Below are 13,901 nucleotides of genomic sequence, written 5' to 3'. Positions count from 1 at the left end.
CCTAATAGAATTTGTTTATGTTTCAGCATGTCAAATTCAATTATCGAACTTTTAGCTTACTAGAAATCAAACATCAATGCGATACTAGTTGTAGATGATTTAAGGTTCGTTTTAACGGAGGAACGTCTTCCAGTTCCCAGCTCTACTGTAAATCGAAATGTTTGGGATGCATATGGTAGTTGGGTGATGACGAAAAATTAATTACCAAGTCGTCAAGGACTTGATGACTAAAATTAGGTGAACACAATATGAGATGCATGTCTTAAGGTATGCGTTGGTTATCATGCGTCGGTGGTTATGCGTTGGAATGAAACTATGCGTTAACGAATGTATGCGATGACCATGCGTTCCTGTCACAAGTTTTCTTGTGCTCACGCCAAGTATAATGCGAATGCAAGTTTCTCGGGTGATCCGAGGTCGAACTCAGAGACTTGTAGCTGGACGTATGCGGTAATGTGTATGCGGCGGTTGAATAAAAGAATGATGGAGGGGTTTTTATGCTAACACTACTTCTACTCCTAACTAATGAGAAGTATGAATGAGAGGCAGAGACACGACAACTATTGACGTGAAGTAAATGGATGGAAAAATAAATAAAATGTAGAGATGTTTTCATCGCAACCCTTAAGATTGACCGTAAGGGTAACCTCAGCCAACGCAAGCTATGCAATCATGCTACACACACTTGAGCCTATTTCTAGGACGTATGCGATGTGTATGCAAAAGGTCGGGATGACCACATACAACCACCATATCCTACTTCTTGGACACATGCAATATCCTCTCCGCAGGGTGCATACGCTGTGTGATAGCAAACAGAGCTTATTCCTAAGTTCCCCATTCTTGCTTATGCATTTCAATCCACTCTCTCGAGTCTTAGATTTAGATTTTAGATTACTCTTCTAAGTATGGCTAAATGTTGAATTATGCGCTCATAAGACAAGGTAACCACATGAACTTGGTTGACGTAAGATTATTCCTATCTCTTATGAATAATAGCTTACATTGCTTGATGCGACCAACCACTTACCCTTCCGAGTAGTTAGTTGTTGCTAACTTTACTCATAGACAAGCGTTGCGTCCGCCTATAGACAGGTGTTACTACATCTTCACACTAAGCAAATAAGATTTTCTCACACACTCACGCAACGTACACCTCTCGGTGGTTTGCTACATGCTTCATATTCCTATGCCGCATGATTAAGTATGTGATACTCTAGCAATCTCACTAAGTGATCAATGAAAGTTAAGGATGCTAAGTAAAGAAAGATGAAGGTGGAATCGAAGGAAACACAGAAATTCATTGAACATACATTGTATTAATTTCTTAATCCAAAATGTAATACAATACAATATAAGAAAAGAAGAGAAAATGAAAGGACTAGTTGGAAGCAATGACTTGCTTCCAGCAGATGTGTGTCAAGGCTGCCGGTGGTGCCATGGATGGGCGGTGGAGCTGACTCTCCCGAGATCTAGCTCCGATCGTCACTCGAAATGGATGAAGGAGATAAAGAACTCTCAAGCTTTTCTTTTAACGCATTTGTCTAAATCACAAGAATCCGCCCTAAGGCGAACCTCAGGCGAAAAACCTTGGGCGAAAACCCTGGATGATTTGAAATTATGCTTGATGACTTCTATTTATAGAGCTTGATTGCCGACAGCATTAATGGACTGCTCTGATTTTGACATTAGAGGCGCATTGGTCCTTTTCTGAGTCTCTTCTGCTAACGGCGTGGTAGGTGAAATGTCAACATCATCTTTTGGTTTTCTCGAGATATGCGATGATGCGTTCATTCCACAAATCTTGCGTTCATCCCACTATTATGGTTATCGTGTAGCCGCAATCATGCAGTGACCGCATTCACTTAATACCGTAACTTCTACATGATGATTGCAATCGCTTGATGATCGCAACTCCTATTCGATGGATGCATGCAGTTATTCACCACAACACCCATGCATTGATCGTATGCATTCGCCTTTGTGATGGAGAGTTTCTCTGCATGCGGTAGCTCGGCTTCCGCGTTTGCGTCCACTTCCTGCGTTAGCTACAAAAATAGACAATTGAACGCATAATAATGCATAATAATGGGTTAGTCGAGATTCTCAATGCTGAACGCCGCAAACTCTTTTTCTTATGAATTTCTAACATAATTGCCGCATATTCTGCTTAACAGCCTTCATAATTCTAAATAAAAGGCCTAAGATGACATGCATTTCTGTATGTCATCAATAGGTTAGGGCTAATGAAAAAGCCCAAGCCTACATCTTAGCTAGCATATTTGATGTGTTAACTAAGAAGCATGAAGGCATGATCATTGCTAAGGAGATCATGGAGTTGTTACAGGCGATGTTTGGACGACTATCCTCATCCATTCGACATGATGCTATTAAATACGTCTACAATTCCCATATGAAGGAAGGGACCTATGTTAGAGAATATGTCCTGGACCTGATTGTCCACTTCAACATTGCGGAAGCAAACAGGGTTGTCATAGATGAAAAGAGCCAAGTTAGTTTTATTATGGAATCTCTTACGAAGAGTTTTCTAACATTTTGTACAAATGTTGAATGAGCTTCAGACTTACCAATCCCTGATGAAAAATAAGAATCGAAGGGGAACCAAACGTTATTACCTAAAGAAAAATCCAGAAGGGCTCGTCATCTTGGATGAAACCTTCTGATAAGAAGTTTGGACCTTCTAAGGATAAGAGTATCCAAATTAAGAAGAAGGGAAAAGGGAAAAAGAAGACTCCTACAAAGAACAACAAGACGAAAGTTGTAAAAGGAAAATGTTTCCATTGTAATGAAGATGGGCATTGGAAAAGAAATTGCCCTAAATATCTTGTTGAAAGAAGGCTAAAGAGGCAAACTAAGGTAAATTTGATTTACTTGTAATTGAAACATGTTTAGTGGAAAGTTCTCATTTGACCTGGATAGTAGATTCAGACACTGCTAACCATATTTGCACTTTCTTTCAGGAAACTAGTTCCCGGAGATAGCTAACAGAGAACGAGATGACTTTCAAGATGGGAACAGGTGAAGTCATTTCGACTCATGCAGTGGAAGATCTAAAGTTGTTTTTTTGGAGATGCTCACATTTTGTTGGAAAATGTATATTATGTACCAGACATGAAAATAAATTTAATTTCAATCTCCTGTTTATTAGAACATATGTATAAAATTTCTTTTGATATGACTGAAGTGTTCATTAGTTTAAAAGATATTCAAATATGTTCTGCTAAACTTGAAAATAACTTATATATGTTAAAAGCAACCGAGGCAAAAACTAATTTAAATATAGAGATGTTTAAAACAGTTGAAACTCAAAATAAGAAACGAAAAATTTCTCCTAACACCTATCTTTGGCACTTAAGACTTGGACACATAAATCTTAGTAGAATTGAGAGGTTAATAAAGAATGGACTTCTAAATCAGTTAGAAGACAATTCTCTACCTCCATGGGAACCATGTCTTGAGGGTAAAATGACTAAGAGATCTTTTTTAGGAAAGGTCTAAGAGTCAAAGAATCTCTAGAGCTTGTGCATTTAGATCTCTATGGTTCGATGAATATTAGAGCTCAAGGAGGATCTGAATATTTCATTAGTTTTATTGATGACTATTCAAGATATGGTTATGTTTACCTAATGTGTATAAGTTTGAAACTCTTGAAAAGTTCAAAGCACGATAGAGGTTGAGAACTTATTAGGTAAAAAGATTAAGACACTTCGATCAGATCGAAGTAGTGAGTATATGGATTTAGAATTCCATAACTATTTGATAAAACATGGAATTCAATCCCAACTTACTGCACTTGGTACATCACAACAAAATGGTGTAGCAGAAAGGAGAAATAGAACCCTATTAGACATAGTTCGTTCGATGATGAGTTACACCCAATTACCCTAATCTTTTTGGGGATATACAGTACAAACTATCGTATTTATTTTGAACATGGTTCCCACGAAAAGTGTTTTAGAAACAACGTACAAGTTATGGAGAAGATGTAAAGGTAGTTTACATCACTTCGGGATTTGGAGATGATCAACACATACATTGGTGCAAAACCCAAATAAATTGGAACGACGTTCTAAAGTATGCCTATTTGTAGGATAACCCAAAGATACAAAAGGTGGTCTGTTTTATGATCCTTGTTCGTGGTTTCATGATGTACGCTAGGAGTGTATTATAAGTGGAGATGGAAGATAAGATTGGTGTAAATGAAGATGAATGGCAAATAACTTCTCTAGGTGAGAATATTAGGTGATGCGTTACACTCTCTCGCTAATGCGTACAAGCTTTTCCTGAGTTAGGTCCAAGTATACATCTAATTCAGGTTCCTGGTAAGTCTAGGGTCGAACACAGGAATTTAGGTTAGACTTGAAGGAACTCTTATACAAGAGTACCTCTAAGTAGAAGCGGATCGTTCTAAACTCATTGTGATAGAATTACCATATTTACCCAAGTTATGCAATAAACAACAAATTACTGGCATGATTTCAAACTTAAACAACAAGAGAACAAGAAATGCGTACTAGTTAAAGAACTCTTCTTCACCAAAATCTCGCTCTTGTCTAATGAATTGCTCCTCTCGCTCTCGCTGGAACATCCAAATAATTATTCACCAAATCATCGATCATTTACACACAAACGACTCCACATGAACACAACAATGGGGATGACACCACTACTTAGAACCCCCGGTACTCTCGATGTAAAACCCTAAAATGAGTCCGGTAAGGAAGCATAGTTCATCATCGAACGAACCATGTCCAACAAGGTTCTGTTTCTCCTTTCTGCTACACCATTTTGCTGAGGTGCACCTGGTGCTGAGAGTTGGGAAACAATTCCATGTTCTATCAAATAGTCCTGAAACCTTGAATCCAAAAACTATCCACCTCGATCCGATCGAAGTGTCTTAATCCGTCTATCCAATGCATTTTCAACTTTAATCTTGAACTCTCTGAACTTTTCAAAGGATTCTGACTTTCGTTGCATCAAATAAACATACCCATACCTAGAGTAATCATCAGTAAAACTGATAAAATACTCATAGTCTCCCCTGGCTCACACATTCATAGAGCCACAGAGGTCAGAATGTACTAACTCTAGAGGCTCTTTGGCTCAATAACCTTTTCGAATAAAAGGTCTTTTAGTCATCTTACCCTAAAGGCAAGATTTGCACATTGGTAAAGAAGTTTCCTTTTACTCACTTAGAAGGACATTCTTCACCAACCTCTCAATCCTATTGAGATTGATGTGCCCTAATCGAAGGTGCCAAAGTTGGGCATTTTCTTTTGGAGAAACACGTTGACGTTTATTTTGAGTTACGACAGTTTAAACATCTCTATGTATGAGGGGAACTTAATGCTAACGGCCTTAGTACATACAAGTTATTTTCCAGTTTTTTTGTACAAATTTCTACTCCATTTTTATGAATAAACACTTTATCCACATTAAAAATAAAGAGTATATTTACATTGTAACAAACAATTTACAGAAATTAAGTTCCTTTTCTCTGGAACTACAAATATATCTTGTAAAATAAGAAATTTGTTATGTAAAGTCAATTGAACTCCTCCCACAGTCACAATTGAGGCGACGTGCTTGGTGCCTACTCGCATCATCATCTCACCAACCTCCAGCTGCCACTAGGATCTAATCCCTTTTGTTCGCCTTAGCCTTAGCGTTGGCTGGCTTCTTTTCCTTAAGCCAGTAAGGACAATTCCTCTTCCAGTGTCCATCTTCGTTGTAGTGGAAACACTTTCCCTTGTCAACCGATGTTGGATGCCTATTCCGCTGGGTGACAGGTGGTGGGTTAGCAGACGCCTTCCCCTTCCCCTTACTACCCTTCTCCTTCTTCCACTTTCTAGTGTTAGAAGTAGAAAGTGCAAACTTAGTCCTAGAGGTCGAACCTTAATGGAACTACTTTGAAGACGAGGCAACAATTTCCCCACCTCCTTTCCTCTCCTAACTTTTTAGTAAAGATTGGTATGTTTGCAGCTCGTTGAGGAGAGTTGTAAGGGTATAGTCCACTTTGTTAAGAATCGCATTGCTAACAAAGTGGAGGAAGTTTTCTGACAACGAATGCAGGATAATGCTAACCTAACTGCCCTCATCAATCCTAGACCCATTCATCTCCACCACATTGAAGTGGACCATCATGTTAAGCACGTGTTCACAAACAGACATGCCTTCCTCCATTTGGGAGTTGAATATATATTTAAGAGCCTCATGCTTAAGCTGTCCAGGTGGTTGTCCGAACATCCCCCGCAGGGACTCCATGATCTCACGCACTGAGACCATGGGCTCATGCTTCTTGGCCAACACGTCACTAAGACTGGCTAAGATATAGGCTCGGGCCTTCTCATTCGCCCGTATCTAATGCTCGTAAGCCTCCCAAACATTTCGAGCGGCATTAGGAGCTGGAATAGGAGGACGCTCCTTCTTAAGGGCAAACATGAGATCCTTAATGATTAGTATAGTCATCATCATATGTTTCCAACTAGCGTAATTGTCGCCAGTTAACTTATCGACACTAAGCAAAGCAATTGTGGCTGTAGCCATTTTAAAATCATTGCTAAAAAATGAACAAACTTTTATAAGTCTTTTGCTAAACCACATTTTAACACCAATTGGTTTTAGCAAAATAGTTACCAAGTACCCTAAGTAATAAAGACTTCTATTTCGCAATGATGTCTTAATGAGGTAGGACAAACGTCACTGGTGGGGTAATTAGATGCCCTTTCACTGGGATGAGACACTGTCAACCATTAGAGCAGAACCAACTATTGGAATTGAACTTAACAACTACCATTCGTTCGGTTTAGAACTGTTTACCCTTAACAATTTTGCGTAAGTGTAACCCCTCGTTTTTAGCCTCAGAGTTGTGCCCTAATGCGCCCATCGTAGGAAAAAATAGATTAGGACAAGAGACTAAGTAATCTTATCCTATATAGGAGATCAAATAAAGAAACGTGCAAAACTGCCATCCTATAGGGGGACACTCCTAGGGTGCCTCGAGGCAATGCATAGAAACTTTATCCAACCTAACGAGAGAGACTGTGGGATATGCTATCGCTTGTCCCTCTCCCACTTACTATGAACATTCTCTCCATTCACCTTGATATTAACCTATCCAAACACCATCCTTTAGGGGGACACTCCCAGGGTGCCATGAGGCCGAGGATAGATCTCATGGTGACAATAAAGGGAGAAACGCGAGAGATTTAAATGCTGCATCAAATGCCCCAAGTATCTCCCACTGAATGTTCTACCTAGGGGTTCATTAATCTACACAATCTGGCTACTGATTTTAGTCTAAGTTAGTTTAATCTGCTCAAAAACAACTTTTGTCTTTGAAATTAAACAAGTTCAAGTAGTCACATTAAACTCTTTAATGGACTGTCCTCAATCTTGCATGCATACATCAAATCTATCTAATTCACCTTTTCAGGTAGGTTCCTAGGTAGGGGTGTTCCGTTTTCGTCACCTTAAATACCCCAGCCTGTTAGAATCGCCTTAGACAAAAGGTCCCTTATAGATAGATTTGCTACATTTTAACCTTTTATTAGTCAATTTAAACTGATTACAAGATTAAAACCTAAGGCTGCTAATCATATTAGAACCGTGATCTTAGGTCTATCTCCACTAAGTTTTATAACACTTTTAAAACCATGATTCAAACCTAAGTTGGTATGCACATCTTCCTTATTGATTTTAGTTCTAATTTCCTTATAATCTTTATAAAAGAAACAACTAAAACCACATTGCCACACAATTAGGTATTTATAACACTTATAAATTTAACCTATGTGTCATGCTTCATGCAATGTCCGTTCATTACTATACATAACTTTTACATACGAGTAACGAACCAAGCACACATGCTCTATACACCCTTATACTATAACACTTATAATATAAAGATGATGCATGCCTATGCTTTATGCATGCATAAATATAACTCTTATATTATATGATGCATGAACATGCTCTTACGTAATTTAAATCATGCTTCTCTAAATCATGACACTTATAATAAAGAGATGATGCATGACCAATGCATAATCTAAGGTGGGATTTCTTCTATATGGCATACCATATGACATATAAATAAATATACATCCTATATACATTCACAAAGATTAATGGACCGGGATAAACCACCTCAAAAACCAGAAAGAAAAACTCTATCTATTACATTTTCTATTGAGCAAACCGGTTCATAGGCGAACTAGGTCTTGAACCGCCCAAACGAAGCTCCCATCGATTAGTAAACGCGGCCAGGTATATGATCGTTTAGCTACGATCGAGTACCAATAACTATGCGATAAAGCATGAGGTACCCGATCGTTTAGCGCACATGACAAAACACGTGAGTTCTAAACGATCGTTTAGATGATAACGTAGCTGTAAAGCTCGATCGTCTAGACGATCACTTAATAAACGATATGTAAACAATTTACCCTACAATCATTAGTAATGAAACAATGTAGCTTGTTGAGCTACACGATTGTCTAGTGTGCGCTCGTAACCTGCTCTTGAGTATCCGATACTCAACGATCGTCTACCCCATCGTTTACACGACCCAACCAACGCTTGGTCATCTTTATCCTCGAAGAACAACAACCCTTTCCTTGAAGCTTCTTCACGAACGACTCACAGACTCCAACTCTTTGAAATTATAGACTCGATAGCAGTTAATATGCCCAAAAACGCAGGGGCCCTTACAATTAACTTCAAATGTAAAAGAATTTAAACAATCCAGAGGCTTCATCCCAGAAACTCCATTAATCCCACATCCACAAACTATTTAATGCTTAAACAGAGAGCGAACATACTTTTACCCACTGAGAAAGTAAATGCAATTCTTTGCATCAATGAATTTGGAATATTAGAACCTGACTCTGATACCAATTAAAAGAACTCTTATACAAGAGTACATCTGAGTGAAAGCGGATCATTCCAAACTCATCGTGACAGAATTACCACATTTACAATCTAATAGACAAGTTATGCAATAAACAACAAAATACCGGCATGCTTTCAAACTTAAACAACAATAGTACAAGAAATACGTACCAGTTGAAGAACTCTTATTCACCAAAATCTCGCTCTCGTCCAATGAACTGCTCATCTCGCTCTTGTTGGAATGTTCAAGTAATCGTTCACCAAATCACTGGTCGTTTACACATGAACGACCTCCACTCGAACACAATAATGGGGATGACACCACCACTTAGAACCCTCGGTATTCTCAGTGTGAGAATCCAAGAGGTGTGGGCTATGTTGGATTTGGTAGAGGGAAGGAGGAAAGGAAGATCGTATACCACGACCAAACAAGTAGGAGAATATCGGGTCTATCGTATAGATAATGCTTGATCATTTAAAAGAAGATACACGATCGTTTAGTAAATAGGCTATGATCGTATAGATGATCGTTGAGCTAACGCTCGGGCATGCGATCGTTTAGGAAAGAGCTAGACGATCGTTTAGCAAATCCTATACGACCGTTTAGAAGAACGCGCGTGTGTATACGATCGTGTAGAAACTCTAAGCTATCGTGTAGGCTCTCGGTTTGCTATGAGATAGACTGTATACACTCCGTGAATGAATTACCGATATTTTTGCAAAATGAAAACGATTTTCATTTTATTCTTCAGTTAGAAAAACGAAATGAAACCTCCCACTATCACATGGTTACAAGAGAAAATGTTGGTACAATTGTCCTATAATTGTCCAATTAAAAAAAAATAATAATCATATTATATTCATTAACCTATAGTTTAATAACATATAAACCATAGTGTTTTCTCTTCCACTAGATATAAATCATATTTATATCATTTTTCTCTAAATAATGTATCTCATACATAAAATCAATCATATTATATATAATTAACTAGTTTAATCATATCATATATAATCGAACTCCCTCTTGTCAATTTGAACAATTCAAACTGACCTAAAAACTAATTCTCAACTTGAATCCATTGAGCTACTAAAGAGATCTTATAGACCTATAGCTCGAAGCTCCAACGGTATGTGAATAGCTAACTAAACTCTTTAGCCACGAGATCCACCATCCGTTAACTGCCAAGCATTCCATTAAAGATCGACAGCTGAACTCTTCTTACCACAGATATATTTATGTGTCCATCAAATATAACCAACCAACAGTACGGTAACCCTTCACAGATGCTCGTAAGTACAGTTGGGAAAATTTACTGTTTTGCCCCTATAGTTACATCTAACTCCTTAAGTACCACTAATCCTTCTAATAAACAATACAATATAGTCCTACTATGTGTGGACACCTCTGGGGCCATGAGAAGGTGTGTGACACCACATCGTTCAAGCCTCAGGATCAACCCTTAAGGGAGTAATCTATCTACTTACCTCTGCTTCGGGGAAAGTGTGAATTCCATCTTGTATAGCTGAGTTCCCAACTCCTAAATTAGATGAATCCCCAAAGTGGTAGGTTTGAGTCGGCGATCTGGCCGCTCGCACCCATGCAAATCAAAGGACCGCCCTCAAAGGCAGGAGTTCCCAACTCACTCAGGATTGAGGTCATGTTACCTATGGTCATCCCAGTGAAGTGAAGTCTCTGTCATGAACGACGTTATATAATGAGATTATAACACTTCGTGGTCCGGTCTTATTCAAACTCCTTTGTATAGGACACCCTCGCTCGCATGTCTCCATATGAATGATCAAGATCAGACCATCTGTAGCAAGTCACAACACTTGTAACTATTCTACAAAGCGGGCCGCATCCGTAGAGTTACCAGGATAAGGTTTCCCTCTTATATCCATATACTACAGACCATTTTGGTTATCACTTAAGACATGATCCACTTGTATGTCTCCACATACATGCTTAAGTTATAAATGACAACCAAGGATTTTAGTTTATTGGTTTGTGGTAAAGTAAATAAAACATCTAATGTTCAAAGACAATAAGTGAAGAAAATATCATATATTATACATCACAAGCGTTTGTTCAAAACTGTGTTTACAAACTACAGGACACGAGAGTTTAGAGCATATCCCCAACAAGACTAACGCAGGCCTTGCTTTGCAACAGATGTAGACGGGTTCTAAATAAATGTTAGAATTGTTTTATCTATACTATTTTACTGCATGCATATAAGAAGAAACAAGAGTTCAAGTGAAATATAGGGTTCAATGAAATAATGGTGCTAAGTGATAGGTGAATGCATTGATCCAAGTAAAATGAACACGAAAGAGTGTAGGTAGGGATGAAGATGAAAAATGCTTGTTTACAATCAAATGTATATCAATGCGTTGGGTTTCTGTTTATCTAATTATTCAACATTTCTCAATGCGAATGCCACATGTTCCTATCTCTAGGGTGCATGCATTGATTACAGAAAGCAGTGAAACACAAGTATTTTTTTCTCTAAAGCTACTGTGCGTTCTGACTTGATGCGTTTCTAGCTATCATATTCTCTTGAATGGTTTTAGTTGAGATAACTTCAACTAGATGATCAAAATGATTAAAGCCTTAGAATTTTAGGATGCACAAAGTCACAAACGCATTTAACACAGTAGATTGTACGCAGAGGAAAATGTGAATGGATCAAATACACGATTTTATAAAAAACGAAATTGTCTTTATAATAGCAACACTTAATCGCATGATATGATGAATGGAAGTAAAGTAAAAAGAAAAGAGTCAAGCCGCAGAATTCAATTTCTTGTCCCCTTTGTCTTGATCTTAATGTGTGTACAACTAACTTGTTAAAGAAATGAAGAAAAGTTCTCTCTCGAGCTTTGTTCTATTCAATTCTTCTTGATAAAAAAATGGCAATGGTTCTTTTCCTCTTGTGTTCTTCTTGCAGCAGCAAAACTACTATAATCTAAGCTCTAAGATGCTCTATCTATGTTATCTACTTTCTCCAGTTGCATGTCTTCTATCTATAGGCGTTTTCCCTCAACAACTTGTGATATGACAACATTAATTTTCATGCCCTGGTTAGCCGCCTGCGATTTTAGTTGCATTTCAGATGCCGACATTCAAATACCCATACTTGCAAGTGGTGATTTGATAGGAACAACACGAACCAATGTATGTTCTATGCATTTGTATCCTTCAGATGCATGCCTTTGCGTTAGTTGAACCTGTGACACTTAGTGAATTTTATTGAAATCCTGCGATGAGATGCGTTAATGACACAGTTTTATCAAAAAGAATGCTTTTGTAAAGGCTAATAATGTTTGAAGAATTCCATGCGTTTTCCTTTAAGATAGATGGGATTTTATCATTAAGAATTCTGATTGTTCTAACTTTCGAGAGACAATAACTTGTATTTCTACAAGTTATCCCACCCCTAAATTTTGAATAATGCTCATCCTCAAGTATTCCAAAAATAATTCTTTATCATCTCCTTCATCTTAATGCATTGGCTTTACCTCTCATCATGCTAACTTGCAAGTATTAGGTTTGGCATTTGAAAAAAAAATACAGGTTTGTTCCTTCTAAGAAGCAAAAGAATGCATCTTATCCCGAATGCAACAAGCCTTTCGTCAGTGACTCCTTTTGTTTCCCAAAACATTCTCATCTTTCTAAACCAACAATGCATTGGATGCTTCTTTTATAAAATAACTTTTAAAAAGAATGTGAGTTGTTTCAAGATCACCCATGCGTTGATTCAGGTAACCCACCTTCGTTTTGGCTTGCACCCACGGGTGTCATGCGAACATCCAACTACGGGTGAGTGTCCTTCAAAACTAAACTCATATCTTAGCATTTGTGTTTCAAGACGATACTTTTTCTTAAGCTTGATAGTGGAGTTGGGATGCGTTGGTCTTGGATACTTAACTTTATTTTGGCCTTCCCCACTGGGTGTCATGCGAGCATCCAACTACGGCTAAGTGCCATTCTCAATCTTAACTCTTGTCAACTTGAGGTTTTCTTTTATGAAGTCCTGATAGAGGAGTTTTCCTATTACCTCCAAACTTATATTAATTTTTTTTTTTTTTTTTTTGTGGGAATGCATCAACTTGGACCTCCCTAACCCCCAAATTTTAGAGATCAACAAGAACCTTATTACTGAAAGAGAATTATAAAAAAATGCTTTGAGATTTTCAAAAGGAAGTTTGAGATGAGGTTTGCATGCGCCATAGATAAACATATGCTTGATTTTTTTCAATAAGTTCAGATTTGATTTTTCTTAACGCCTAACTCTAGACTTGGAAGTTTTACATTAGTAATATCATTGAGGTATTAAGTTAGAGCACAAGACAAGAAAAAAATCAAGGAATTAAGAAAGGTATACACAGAGCAAATGCAAGGATGAAAAATGAAAACATCTCATTCAGTACTTAAAAGAACGCATTGGGATTACTCATACAAAACTAACTTCTACAAAAGATTAACTAAAATTCATAAAACATCCCCAATTTTTTTAAAATTATTATTATTATTCTTAATTTAATATATAAAAAGCAATCAAAGCAAGGAGAAATTTAAAAAAGAAAAAAAAAAGCAAATCAATAGCATAAAATACATAAAGCAAAAAAAAAAAAAAAAGATGAAGAGGAACCGTCCCTAGAATATATGTCTGATCAAACGCAGGGGGGCTTCAACGCGAGCTTCAGATAGCTTCGTGCAGCTCGAGGGATGATTTTTGACGTTGGAGATTTCCTTCAAGGTAAGGCTTCACCCGCTGCCCATTTACCTTAAATGCATTTGTACCATCCTTTCATGTGAGTTCCACAGCTCCATGAGGAAAGATCATTTTTATGATGAATGGACCTGACCACCTGGATTTTAATTTGCCTGGGAACAATCGCAAACATGAGTTAAATAATAAGACCTTTTGACTAATATAAAATTCTTTCTTACCGGTGCGTTGGTCATGCCAACGCTTGGT

Source organism: Benincasa hispida, chromosome 6, assembly GCF_027475165.1.
Source record: "Benincasa hispida cultivar pf3 chromosome 6, pf3_genome.v1.1, whole genome shotgun sequence".
Classification (NCBI taxonomy): domain Eukaryota; kingdom Viridiplantae; phylum Streptophyta; class Magnoliopsida; order Cucurbitales; family Cucurbitaceae; genus Benincasa; species Benincasa hispida.
This window is presented reverse-complemented; position numbering follows the sequence as displayed.